Source organism: Choloepus didactylus, chromosome 9, assembly GCF_015220235.1.
Source record: "Choloepus didactylus isolate mChoDid1 chromosome 9, mChoDid1.pri, whole genome shotgun sequence".
NCBI lineage: Eukaryota > Metazoa > Chordata > Mammalia > Pilosa > Megalonychidae > Choloepus > Choloepus didactylus.
In genome coordinates this window covers 30,557,050-30,569,978 of record NC_051315.1, presented here as the reverse complement: position 1 = coordinate 30,569,978, position 12,929 = coordinate 30,557,050, and the positions used below count along the sequence as shown (strand labels likewise).

Here is a 12,929-nt window from a genome sequence, read left to right as displayed (position 1 = left end):
AACTTAGGATAGAAGGAAAACACTGAAGGAAGACAAGTTGCAGGCATTAGGAGGTAGGGAATGACATTAAATGTCCAGAGCTAAATAAGACAGGGAAAGGAGGAAAATGGCAAACCTACAGCCAAATGTCAAAGGTAGAGCAAGTTTCAGAATTAAGAAAGCAAGAGGCATAAGGGTATAGAGGTCCACAAGACAATTACATTGGAACATTTTGAAGCATGAGTTCATTTTATTCAAAAATATCACCTGGTATCAAACATTCACTAGTTAATGGGGCTACAAAAGTGAATATGGGAACCTAAGATGGCAGCTAGGTGAGACAGGGCAAAAAAACACCTCTGTGAAAAATACTAGATAAAAAATAGAAGGTGACCCAGAATACTGGTTTCAGCAATGAACCAGCTGGACAAGGTCTCCTAGAACCACAGGGGCTATGCACTTGGTGAAACCGGGAGTCTGCTTTCTGAAATGAGTGAGTAAGCCGACTGAAAGACCCACACCCACACCGCAGTGTGGGGAAGCCGGGGTTTGGCATTTGGAGATGGACTGGATCTTTTTTTTTAAAAAAAAAAGGTAAAAACCCAGGAGCAGCTGCAGTTGCAACAGTGGGAACCATTCAGTGAAGCACAGCAGGAGCGGACTGAGCCAACCTCTCGGTGTCTGGCATGGATGATAGCCCGCTGCAGATTCCCTCAGAGCCAGGGGAGTGGAGGGGCGAGCCAAAAGGAGAAAGAAACCCCACTACTTGCAGCTGGCTCCCCAGCGGGCTGGAGACACAGCCCAGAGCTGCGCCAGTTGTCACAGAGCTGGGAAGACGGAACTGTGTGAAAAGGGGGGGAGGATTGAGATGGCCTGTTCAGCCATCTTTGCATCAGGCTGAGTGCCCCTGCACGGCCCAGCAGCCCAGGGCTTCCCTTGAGGGATGGCGCCCACTTGTGATGTAGCACAGGCTTCCCTCAGCAGAGGTCCTGGTTAGTTAGAGAAAGTGTATGCCACCAACTTGTATTTCTGAAAAATTAGATTGGTATTTTTTTTTACAACTTGAAAGAACCCTATCAAGCAAAGCAAATGCCAAGAGGCCAAAAACAACAGAAAATCTTAATGCATATGATAAAACAAGACAATATGGAGAACGCAATCCCAAACACCCAAATAAAAATATCAGAAGAGACACAGTACTTGGCACAATTAATCAAAGAACTACAATCAAGGAATGAAAACATGGCAAAGGATATAAAGGACATGAAGAAGACCATGGCACAGGATATAAGGGACATAAAGAAGACCCTAGAAGAGCATAAAGAAGAAATTGCAAGAGTAAATAAAAAAATAGAAGATCTTATGGAAAGAAAAGAAACTGTTGGCCAAATTAAAAAGACTCTGGATACTCATAATACAAGATTAGAGGAAGTTAAACAATGACTCAGTGTCCTAGAAGTCCACAGAACAGAAAATGAAAGAACAAAGAAAGAATGGAGAAAAAAATTGAAAAAATCAAAACGGATCTCAGGGACATGATAGATAAAATAAAATGTCCAAACTTAAGACTCATTGGTGTCCCAGAGGGGGAAGAGAAGGGTAAAGGTCTAGAAAGAGTATTAAAAGAAATTGTTGGCAAAAACTTCCCAAACCTTCTACACAATATAAATACACAAAGCATAAATGCCCAGCAAACTCCAAATAGAATAAATCCAAATAAACCCACTCCAAGACATATTCTGATCAGACTGTCAAATACCGAAGAGAAGGAGCAAGTTGTGAAAGCAGCAAGAGAAAAGCAATTCACCACATACAAAGGAAACAACATAAGACTAAGTTGTGACTACTCAGAGGCCACCATGGAGGCAAGAAGGCAGTGGCATGACATATTTAAAATTCTGAGAGAGAAAAATTTCCAACCAAGAATACTTTATCCAGCAAAACTCTCCTTCAAATTTGAGGAAGAGCTTAAATTTTTCACAGGCAAACAAATGCTGAGAGAGTTTGCTAATAAAAGACCTGCCCTACTTCACATACTAAAAAGAGCCCTACTGACAGAGAAACAAAGAAAGGAGAAAGAGATATAGAGAATTTTAACAGACATATATAGAACCTTACATCCCAAATCACCAGGGCACTCATTTTTCTCTAGTGATCACAGATCTTTCTCCAGAATGGACCATATGCTGGGACATAAAATAAGCCTCAAGAAATTAAAAAAAAAAAAAAAATTGAATATATTCAAAGCACATTCTCCAACCACAATGGAATACAAATAGAAGTCAATAATTTTTGAATTGTTGCTCCACTATTTACTTCCTACATGATGTAAAATACACAAACTCTAATGACAAATCAGTGGTTTTGAACTCAATGTAAAATCTGTAATTTTTGACAAGAACTATATAAAGATGAGGGAATAGAGGAGTATAGGAACATAGTTTATGTGTCCTATTGAAGTTAAGTTGGTATCAAAGAAAAACAAGATTGTTCTGGATTTAAGAGGTTAATTTTAAGCCCCACAGTAAACACAAAGAAAGTATCAGAGAATATGACCATAGAGATGAAAAGTAGAGTATGGGTTAAGAGAAATGGGGGAAGGGACAATGGGGAGTTAAGAAATGAGTGTAGGGTTGCTGTTTGATGTGAAGGGAAATTTCTAGTAATGGATAGTGGGAAGGAGATAGCATTACAGCATTCTAAATGTGATTGATTCCACTAATGGAATGCTAGGGAGGGGGTGGAATGGGAAGATTTAGGCTGTATATATGTTTCTACAATTGAGAAAAAAAAAGACAGTCTAAATAGATGACAGCTGAATGCCAAGGATGACCCTGGATGGGATCTGAGGATGGAGGACAGGAGTCTCAAAGGGACACAGTTGAGACATAAGGGGAAAAAAAAAAAAAAAGGAAATATAGAACGTAAGCTTTGTATCAATGTTGAATCTCTTGTACTTCTTAGCTGCATTTAATGGGATTGCATAAAAGAATGTTCTTGTTCATGGGAATTGTATATGTGAATTATAGTGTTTGTTCAAGGATGTGTGCAGCTAGCTCTCATATGTTCAGAAGACAGAGCAATAAATGATGGATGATAGGGAGGGAAAGAAATGGTGTGACAGCATGTTAAAGTTGGTGGATTGGGGTATCGGGGGAGGGGGGTCAGGGTATGCTGGAGTTCTGTGTATGGTGTTTGCACTGTTTTTGCAACTGTTCCTATAACTTTGAATTTATTTCAAAATAAAATTTTTAAAAAAAGTGAATATGATACACTTATACCCTGTCCCAAAATTGCTTATTGCCTAAAGAAACAGAAACATTCTAATGATCCCTGTCCCCCATCTCCTGGAAATAAAAAATTTTATATACTTTTGTGTTGCTGAAGTATCTGTGATTCTCTCTATGTAGTTTATTTAAACAATTTTATCCCAAATTTAGTTTTTAGTATTTGTATCAGTTAAATTCTATTTAAATCATTGTCACTGAGGCACTAGTTTGTACAGGTAGCCAATGTGGACAGAACTAAGGCTTTCTAAGATTCACTTAGATAGCTAGCTACCTTAGCTGTGAGCTAGTGGGTGCTCACCTGATTTTGTCTACTCTGTGCCACAGAATATTGCCTGCCTCAATTGGGCTAGGTTGACTTAGCCAAGGAAGCTAAATATAAATATTCTATAGGGGTTCTTTAACTTGAGAATTGTCCAAGATTAACTATATATTGATAATGACTGAGCTTAAGCTCTAGAAGGAGGGGAGGAAACTGTACCTGTTTTCTTTGGATATGCTAAGGTTCTGATTTCTCTTTCACAGATTATATGATGAGAGCTCTTATTCAGAACTCTAATGGTTGCATTTCTATAAAGCTCTGATTGGGCTATCTTTTCTCTCGGCCATATCCCAGTTCTATTATTTCTCTTTTGATTTCCATACTGCTCTGGGCTGAGCCATAGGGACCTTAATATTACTCACAGACAGTTCTTAGTCCTTGCTTTTGCATCTGTTCAAAATAATCTCCTTTATATACAAAAGTGTTGCTCTGTTCCCCAAATTTCAAAATCTTAGTTGTTTTCTCTACTTATTGGGACTTCACTTATTGGGAATGGCTGCAGGCACTGTCCTTCTGGCTCTCTCTCACTCTCAGGTAAACATGCTCTCTGTATTCTCTTTGCTACACACTTTATACCTGCAACAGTCATCATACTGTATCCTCTGATGAAGGACATAGATATATTCTTTTACACAGAGTCATTTACAACCTGGGGGTCCTTGCTGAAAACAGATCTCTGTCTGTCATAGTATAGTTCAAAAGAAGTGGGATCCTGTGGATATGCTGTAGAATGTCACCATATGATTGGCATTGTGTTAATTTGACATGATGAGTAAGAAGTAGCATTCTGGAAACTAGTAAAAATCATGTAGTCCAAAAGGCAGAAGTTTAAAACCTGTAAATATTTAGGAGCTACTCCATTAGTAAAGTTTTTATAGGTCCAGTGGACTGGGATATGCCAAAATATACCCTAGACAATAAAGGACAAATTATTGCAACTAACCCTTCCCATAACCAAGAAGGAAGCACAATCCTATTTAGCCTCTTGAGGGTATGGAGATAGCATATTCCACACTAGGGAGCACTACTGTTAGTCATGTACTTGGGGACACAGAGGCCAGCTTTAAGTGAGGGGAAATGCAAGAAAGGACTTTGTAGCAGGTCCTTATAGTACAAGGTTATAGGTACACACTTTGTTATAAGTAGCTTGTGCTAGCACCACATGACTCAGTAAACCTTATGGCAGGAATGGGTAACTATGGCCCTTGTACCAAATCTGGCCAAATGCCTATTTTTGTAAAATCAAGTTTTCTTGGAGCACAGCAGTGCTTATACATTTATATACCAACCATGACTACATTTTCACTGCAACAGCAACTCCTTCTTTGCATTGTTCTGACATGCACAAATTTTAGTTACCATGGTTTAGTTAAATAACACCAATTTACTAGGAATATCACTCAGATTTCAGATACCATGGTACATTATTTCTAATTGCATAAAGTAAAAACTTTGCTGTTTGTTCTTCAGACCATAAACCACTATGTAAATAAGAGATGCACAAATGATCAGTCATCAATCAGTAATTTGTCACTGAGCATCTGCTATTCAGTTCATGCCCAGAAGCAAAGTACGTAGTTGTGTTGACTTATTGTCTCCTTGTTTCCCAGTGCTAAACTCGTGACATCTTATAATCATGTATCACCAAAAGAGAGAATTTGCCAACAAAGAAATAGAAAGTAACCAGTTTTAGAAGTAAAATTTTAGTCTAACATAAATAGAGTTCTAGAAGAAATGGCTGGGCATAGGGATGTTACCTTGCTGCTTTTGGACAGACTCCAGATAAGCAGACAGAGGAACTCAGTTAAGGTGAACTTATTGACATGAAGAGGAAAGTGACTGTGACAAAAAGGATGAAGATGTCTCAGAGGGGGTGACACCAGCAAAATCTTCACAATAATGGAAATTTCATAGGTATTTCATGGCATTGAAGGATCAAAGGATAAGATGTCAGAAGCTGATCCAAACTTAGAAATGAGAATGACGAAGCTCCAAGGCATAGAAAAGACGCTCACTCCATCTTATAGGTTATACAACAAGAAGAAAACAAGCACTGTTCAAACTACTCCTGATAAGTATTTTTGATCAATCTTTTTATTCTGAGATAACTGTAAATTCATGTGCAATTTTAAGAAAGAATACAGAGAGATCCTATGTATGCTTTGCCCAGTTTTCCCCAATAGTATCTGGCAAAACTACAGTACAATATCACAACCAGGATGATGTTTTGTTTTATTTCATTTTTTACAAAGAAATAAAAGCCATTAATTCTCAATGTTTCCAATGTCGGAAGATTTAGAGTACTAAATAAATATTAGTTTTCCTATATTTTTTCATTTACCTATACATTTATGACCCACAGTAAAAGACTTGTTATATTTTGACCAAACATATTAAAAGCTACAAAACAATCATAATTTTTTGTTAATTATGAAAACTGATTTGCATTGTCTTATCTTGCATGGTCATTTTTATGGTCCCACACTATCAAGAAAGCAAAAACCACCTGAATTGCAAGAGAGAGCATATGGCTCCAAAACCTAAAATATTTATTGCCTGGCCTTTCACAGAAAATGTTTTTTCCCCCCTGATCTGTGGTACTAATAGACTCCTGAAGCCCTTTGAAATGTTCACATTTAAGAGGTTATGTCATCTAACAGATTCCTAATTGTTTCTGGGAAACTTTTAGCAGGTGCTAAGAAAGTCATGTCTTGACTATAAACTAGCAATTACTTGAATTAAATATACTTCAAACTATAAAACTTCTAGCATTATAGAACATTACAGTATTCATTATAACAGTGTGGTTTCTACTTAGCGGGTGAATGAATTGAGTCTTCCCCATGACACATACACACCTCAGCCAAAACATGTCTGGAGATTTTGTTTCTGCCCTTCCTATCATAACTGTACAAAAAGAAAGAAAGAAATCTGGTAAGTTAAATGCATGATTCTAAGATTTCAGGACAGTTCTTTTAAACTTACTTTTTTAGTTAATCTGTCTAGTTTAATAAAAGCAATTATATTTCACTAGTAATGTTCTCAATGGAAAAGTTTATGTTTTCTCTACTTTGTCTATCCAGTATCTTTCACAAAGAGGTTCACTGTATATCCTTATATTAAGATGCATTTCTTTTTTAAATGTAGAAGAAAATTCACTTCAGAGCATGGATTTTTTTTTTTTAATAGGCTCCTGTTTTTCAGTAGTTAAGGGTAGTTAATTATATGTCAATTTACATTATTATTTGTGAATTCTAATGAACATCACAAGTGCTGATATTAAATAGTTTTACTAATTTTAAAAAGGAAATTAGAGTTGCAGAAGAATAGGAGAGTTTGAACTGTGTCAGTGTCACCATCTACGTCCTTCTCTTTACCCATACTAACTTGTTGCCATTGAAATCTGTGTTGAGGACAGCATAGGATGAAAATACATCACCACAAGAAAGCATTATTCAGGAAACTATTCTTGAACAAAATCATTATTGAATCGTGTCTGCAAGGAAAAGTTGAAGATGAATGGTAGAGATACTACCCATAAAATTTCATACCACCAGAGACCTACTGAGACTAACTTTCATTTACTTTTACATTGCTGTGTGACTTTAGGTAATAAGTTTAACACCTTTAACGTATGTAAAACTTTAATCATCAGTTTTCTTCACTTTAAAATGGATGTAATACACCCAAACCACACTCAACAAAAGAAAAAATGGATAAATGGGAACACCTCAAAATTAAAAGCTTCTGTACATCAAAAGAATTTGTCAAAAAGGTGAAGGGGCAGCCAACTCAATGGGGGAAAATATTTGGATACCATATGTCTGATAAGAGACTGGTATCTTGCATATATAAAGAAATCCTACAACTCAGTGACAATAGTACGAACAGCCCAACTATAAAATGGGCAAAGGACATGAAAAGACATTTCTCTGAAAAGGAAATACAAATCGCTAAACATCACATGAAAAAACGTTCTTCACCACCTATTAGGGAGACGCAAATTAGACCAGTATGAGTTATTATCTCACACCAATTAAACTGACTGCCATTAAAAAAACAGAAAACTACAAATGCTGGAGAGGATGTGGAGAAATTGGAATGCTTATTCATTGCTGGTGGGACTGTACAATGGTACAGCCACTCTGGAAGACGGTCTGGTGGTTCCTTAGAAAACTAGATATTGAGTTACCCTTCAGTCAGCAATTTCACTTCTCAGTGTATACCCAGAAGAAGTGAAAGCAGTGACACGAAGAGATACCTGCACACCGATGTTCGTAGCAGCATTATGCACAATTGCCAAGAAATGGAAACAATCCAAATGTCCTTCAACAGATGAGTAGATAACATGTGGTATATACACACAATGGAATACCACACGGCAGTAAGAAGGAACAAGGTCGTGAAACATATGACAACATGGATGAAACTTGAAGACATAATGCTGAGTGAAATAAACCAGACACAAAAAGAGACATATTGTATGTTACCACTAACGTGAACTCTGTGAAAAATGTAAAATAAATATTTTATATTGTAGAATGTAGGGGACCTAGAGATAGACAGCAACTAGTGAAGGGGGAACGATAATCTATTATGAACAGATAAACTATTGAGGGTAATCTCAATGTTATGGGAATGTTCAGGAATGATTACGGTTTGTTAATTTTCTTGGGGTATGGTAGGGACATGCTGGAGGCAATGCAGTTATTTTAGGTTATCTGTTTTCTTATTCCTTTGTTTTGTTTTGTTTGAATTGTTCTTTTCTGAGTTTTTGATAAAGTAAAAAAAAAGCTATTGCATTTAAAAAAATAGCTTCAGTGTAGTTATTTTAGGTTATGTGGTTTTTTCTTATGCCTTTGATCACAGTTTGTTAATTTTCTTGGGGTATGGTAGGAATATGTTGGAAGCAAAGTAGTTATTTTAGGTTATTTGTTTTTCTTATTCCTTTGCTTTGTTTTGTTTGAAGTGTTGTTTTTCTTGTTTGTTTTTTAATTTTTGATAAATAAAGTTAAAATAAAATAAAATGGATGTAATAATAGTATTTGTCACAAATGCTATCTTGGAATTAAAAGAAATAGTTCTTGTGAAATTCTTAATACAAAACTTGGCAAATAGTGTCATGATATTTTTATGTACAATGAATGAGCTTTAAGTTCAGCCAGCAGTCACTAAGGGAACAAAAAAAAAGCTAAATATACTGTGATGTGATAAGTATTACATAAGGCATCTGGTGGTAAGCAGTCAGAAGCCACTATGTCTATCATACATGATATGCTTTCTGAGGCAGCCCGTTGAATAACACCTCTCAGTCTTGTACTTTGTATCATATTAGTGCCATCATGTCCAAGTAATGCAAAAATATCAAGAGCAAAATAGTAGAGGAAAATTGTGGAGTGGGTAGTGAAGTCAGTAAGATAAAATGCAAGCACAAATAAAAGCCATGCAGTAGTGCACTCTTGGAGTTGCAGCTTCCCAAGCACCGTGTCTAGCAAAGGAAGATCTGAAAGAATAGGTTCCTCTTTAGATGATTAATCAATCCTTGGAAATAGGAGCCCTTTTCTCATTCTAGCAGAGTCATCGTTAGACCAGATAAATTTGATTTATAGTTGTTTACCTCAATGTGTCCTTCTGCTTAAAGCCTGAAAAGCAGGAGGTTAAAAAGAACCAATAAAAATTAGCCAACCAGGTTGTTAGAAGCATTTATCAACGTAAACTGAGAAAAAAAGCACTTGGAATTGAAAAAGATTCTGCTAAATTAATTTAAATTGGCTAAAACTGAAAGAGAATCATCATTTTGAACAACCATTTTTCAACAAAACAAAAACCAAGAATCCTTTGTTTTGTCAATACATTGAATTAATGATACATTTTATCAAATAAACATAAATGAAATGTAAGCTGATGAAGACATAACTAATCAAGTACAATGAAATCTAACTGAGGGAAAAGTAAGCTGGACAAAATAAGGGAATATTTAACGAAACCAAAATAAAGGAGAAGAATTCATATCTATATTAGAAATTGTGGGGTAGAAATAGAAACTCAGTAATCAAACAAGTAATGCTGAGGACAAATTTGAGATGGTCTCACATAAAGATAAATAATAGGATAAAGAAACTCCTATGATCAGAGAATGAAGAGAAGCTTTTACAAATCAATAATAAAAATGCAGATGGCCCAAAATTAAAATGGGCAAAAGACTTAAACAGACACTTCAAAAGAAAAAGATATCCAAGTGGTCAATAAGCATATGAAAAGGTGTTCAATAGTATCACTTTTCAAGAAAATACTGTTTAAAACCACAGATACCACCACATACATACTAGAATGTCTAAAATTTAAAAAGACTGATGATTTTAAGTACTGACAAAGATGTAAAGCAAATGTATTTCTAATACATTGCTGGTGATGGCATAAAATTGAACTTCCATTTTGTAAAACTGATTGGTGGTTTCTAATGAATGTAAACATACACTGACCCTATGGCACAGCAATTCCACTGCTAGGTACTGAATTAGGACACATATTTTTTTAAACTACTTAGTAAAAAATAAATATTTTTTTTAAACTACTTAGTAAAACATTTATTTTTAGGTATTGACATAAGGTAAGTATTTTTGTGCCCAAAATGATGTGCACAAGAAGGCTAATAGCAACTTTATTCATAACAGCCCGAAACTGATACCAGCACAAATGTCCATTAATTTATAAAAAGGTATAAATAAATTATATGCATACAAGGTATTCCTTAGTAATAACAAAAATATGATCAACTAGTACACACAACATGGATGAAACTTCCACATATGTCAAATGAAACAAGAATACATATTGTATGATTGCATATAAATAAAGATAAAGAACAGCCAAATTTATTCTACAGTTTTAGAAGTCAAAGGATGCTTACTTCTGTGGGTATGATTGGGATTGACTAGGAAGAATACCAAGGGACCTTTCAAATATAATGGAAATGTTCTGTATTGGATTTGGATGGTGTCTACATGACTGTGTGCAATGAAATACAATAAAATACACCAATTTTATTGTGAGTACATTTTGATTTATAGGCAATGACAAATGCATTAAGTCATGTAACCACCAACACAATTATGGTATAGAACTGTATTGTTCCATAAAGTGGCCAATAGCTACATGTGGCTATTGAGCACTTGATATGTGGCTAGTCCCAACTGAGATACACTGTTAAGTGTGTGATATACACTGGGTTTTGAAGACTTAGTACCAACAAAATGTAAAATATCTCACTGATAATTTTTATATTGATTGCGTCCTGATATTATAATGCTTTGGATATTTTGAGTTACATAAAACATATTAAAATTAGTGACATCAGTTTCTTTTTATTTTTTAAAGTTGCATTATAGTTCTAATGCATAGGATTGATGCAGAACATTTAATGGAATTATGGAGATGGTTTGTTTAAATCTTTCCATCTTCCTATTTGTTTCAAATGTTTTAACTCCATCACCCCTTTTTCTGCCATTTTCTGCCTTCTTTTCAATTAATTGAGTATTTAGGTTTCAATTTATCTCTGCTATTGGCTTATTAGCTACATTATTTGTTTCATCTTTTTAGTGGTTAATCTATAATTTTTAATATATGCCTTAGTTTATCACAGCCTACCTTCAAATAAAGGTGTAACTTTTCAAATATATACTAGAGACCTTACAACAGTTTAATTCTATTTCCCATTCCCACCCTCTGTACTAGTCATATATTTTACTACTATGTATGTTATAAATGTGATGACATTATTTTTGCTATAAACAGTTGATTATATTTCAAGGAAAAATTAATTTAAAATATCTTTTATGTTTACCCACATATTTATCTTTCCTGGTGCTCAAAATTTCCATCTTGTATTTTTTTTCTTACGTGAGAAAAACTTTTTTAAAAGTTTATCTTGTGGGACAGACCTGCCAGTGATAAATTCTCTCACCTTTATCTGTTCAAAGAATCTTTACTTTTGAAAACTATGTTTGATAGATACAGAATTCTGGGTTGGAAGTTAATTCTGGATTGAAGTTATTACTTTTAGTACTGTGGTGGTTTGAAACTGTTTTTACCCAAGAAAAATACATTCTTAAAGTTAATACATTCCTGTGGTGTGTGAATCCATTGTAAGAAGGATCTTTTGATGAGGTTACTTCAGTTAAAATGTGACCCACCTTTTTCAGGATGGGTCTTAATCGTCTTACTGGAGTTCTTTATAAGAGAATGAAATGCAGACACACAGAGAAGAAGCCACAGAAGCAAGCAGCTGAAATCAAGGAAACCCAGAAGAGAAGGGAGTGACCAGCAGAGACTGTCATGTACCTTGCTTATGGCCAAGGAGTTAAGGATCGCCAGCAGCCAGTCTTCAGGAAGAAAGCATGGTCTTGATGATGGATTGATTTGGACATTTTCCTGACTTCAGACTGTAAGCTTGTAAATTCCCATTGTTTAAGCCAATGCATTTCATATTCTCTACTTCAGACAGCCTAGGAAACAAAAAAAGTACTTTAAAGATATTACTTAATTTTCTTCTTGCTCACATGTCTTCTAAGTAGTCTGCTTTAATTTTAACCTTTGTTCCTCTGCATCTTTTTTCTCTGTTTGCTCTTAGATTTTTATCTTTATCACTAGTTTTTTAGTAGTTTGATTTTAATGTGCCTGGGTATGGTTTTCGTTATGTTTATTCTGCTTTGTGTTCTTTGAGTTTCTTGGATCTATAGGTTTACAGTTTTCATTGCATCGCAAAAGACTCAGCCATTTATTTTTCTTCAAATTTTTTTTCTCTGTTTCCTTTTCTCTCCTCTTCTTCTGGGAATTAAATTGTTTATATTATATCCCACTTGCTATTGTTCCACAGGTCACTGAATGTTTTATTATTTTTAGGCTTTCTTCTCTGTCTGCTTGATCATTGGATAGTTTCTATTACTAGATCTTAAAGTTCACTGTTCTCTTCTACTTCAATATCTAATTGTTACTAAATTTGTTTAGGTTTTTCACTTCCAGTATTGAATTTTATCAGTCTAGAAATTCAACTTGGGTCTTTTTTTAAATCTTTCATATCTCTTTTTATCAAGTTTCTGTTTTCCTCTACTTTTCTGAACGTATGGATCATTTTTTTAAAAAAATCATTTTAACAGTAGACATTTAACTAAAATTAAAAATTACGTCATTGATATAATTTTGGTGTCTGTATTGATTAAATTTTATTCTGGTTATGCATTATATTTTCCTGCTCCTTAGTATATCTAATTATTTGAACGCAAAATAGTATGCATCTTCCATTTTTGGTTCTTGATATTATTGAATTCCTTTAAATCTTGTTG

General features: G+C 34.9%; 1 long non-coding RNA gene across 1 annotated transcript in view; it reads right to left on the bottom strand.

The window, feature by feature from the left end:
- Nucleotides 1–12,047, bottom strand: part of LOC119544793 — a 153,159-nt gene extending 141,112 nt beyond the window's left edge. Inside the window, exon 1 of the long non-coding RNA XR_005218919.1 lies at nucleotides 11,929–12,047. This is a non-coding gene — a long non-coding RNA (uncharacterized LOC119544793). The remainder of the gene's footprint in view (nucleotides 1–11,928) is intronic.
- Between the last annotated feature and the right edge of the window lie 882 nt (nucleotides 12,048–12,929).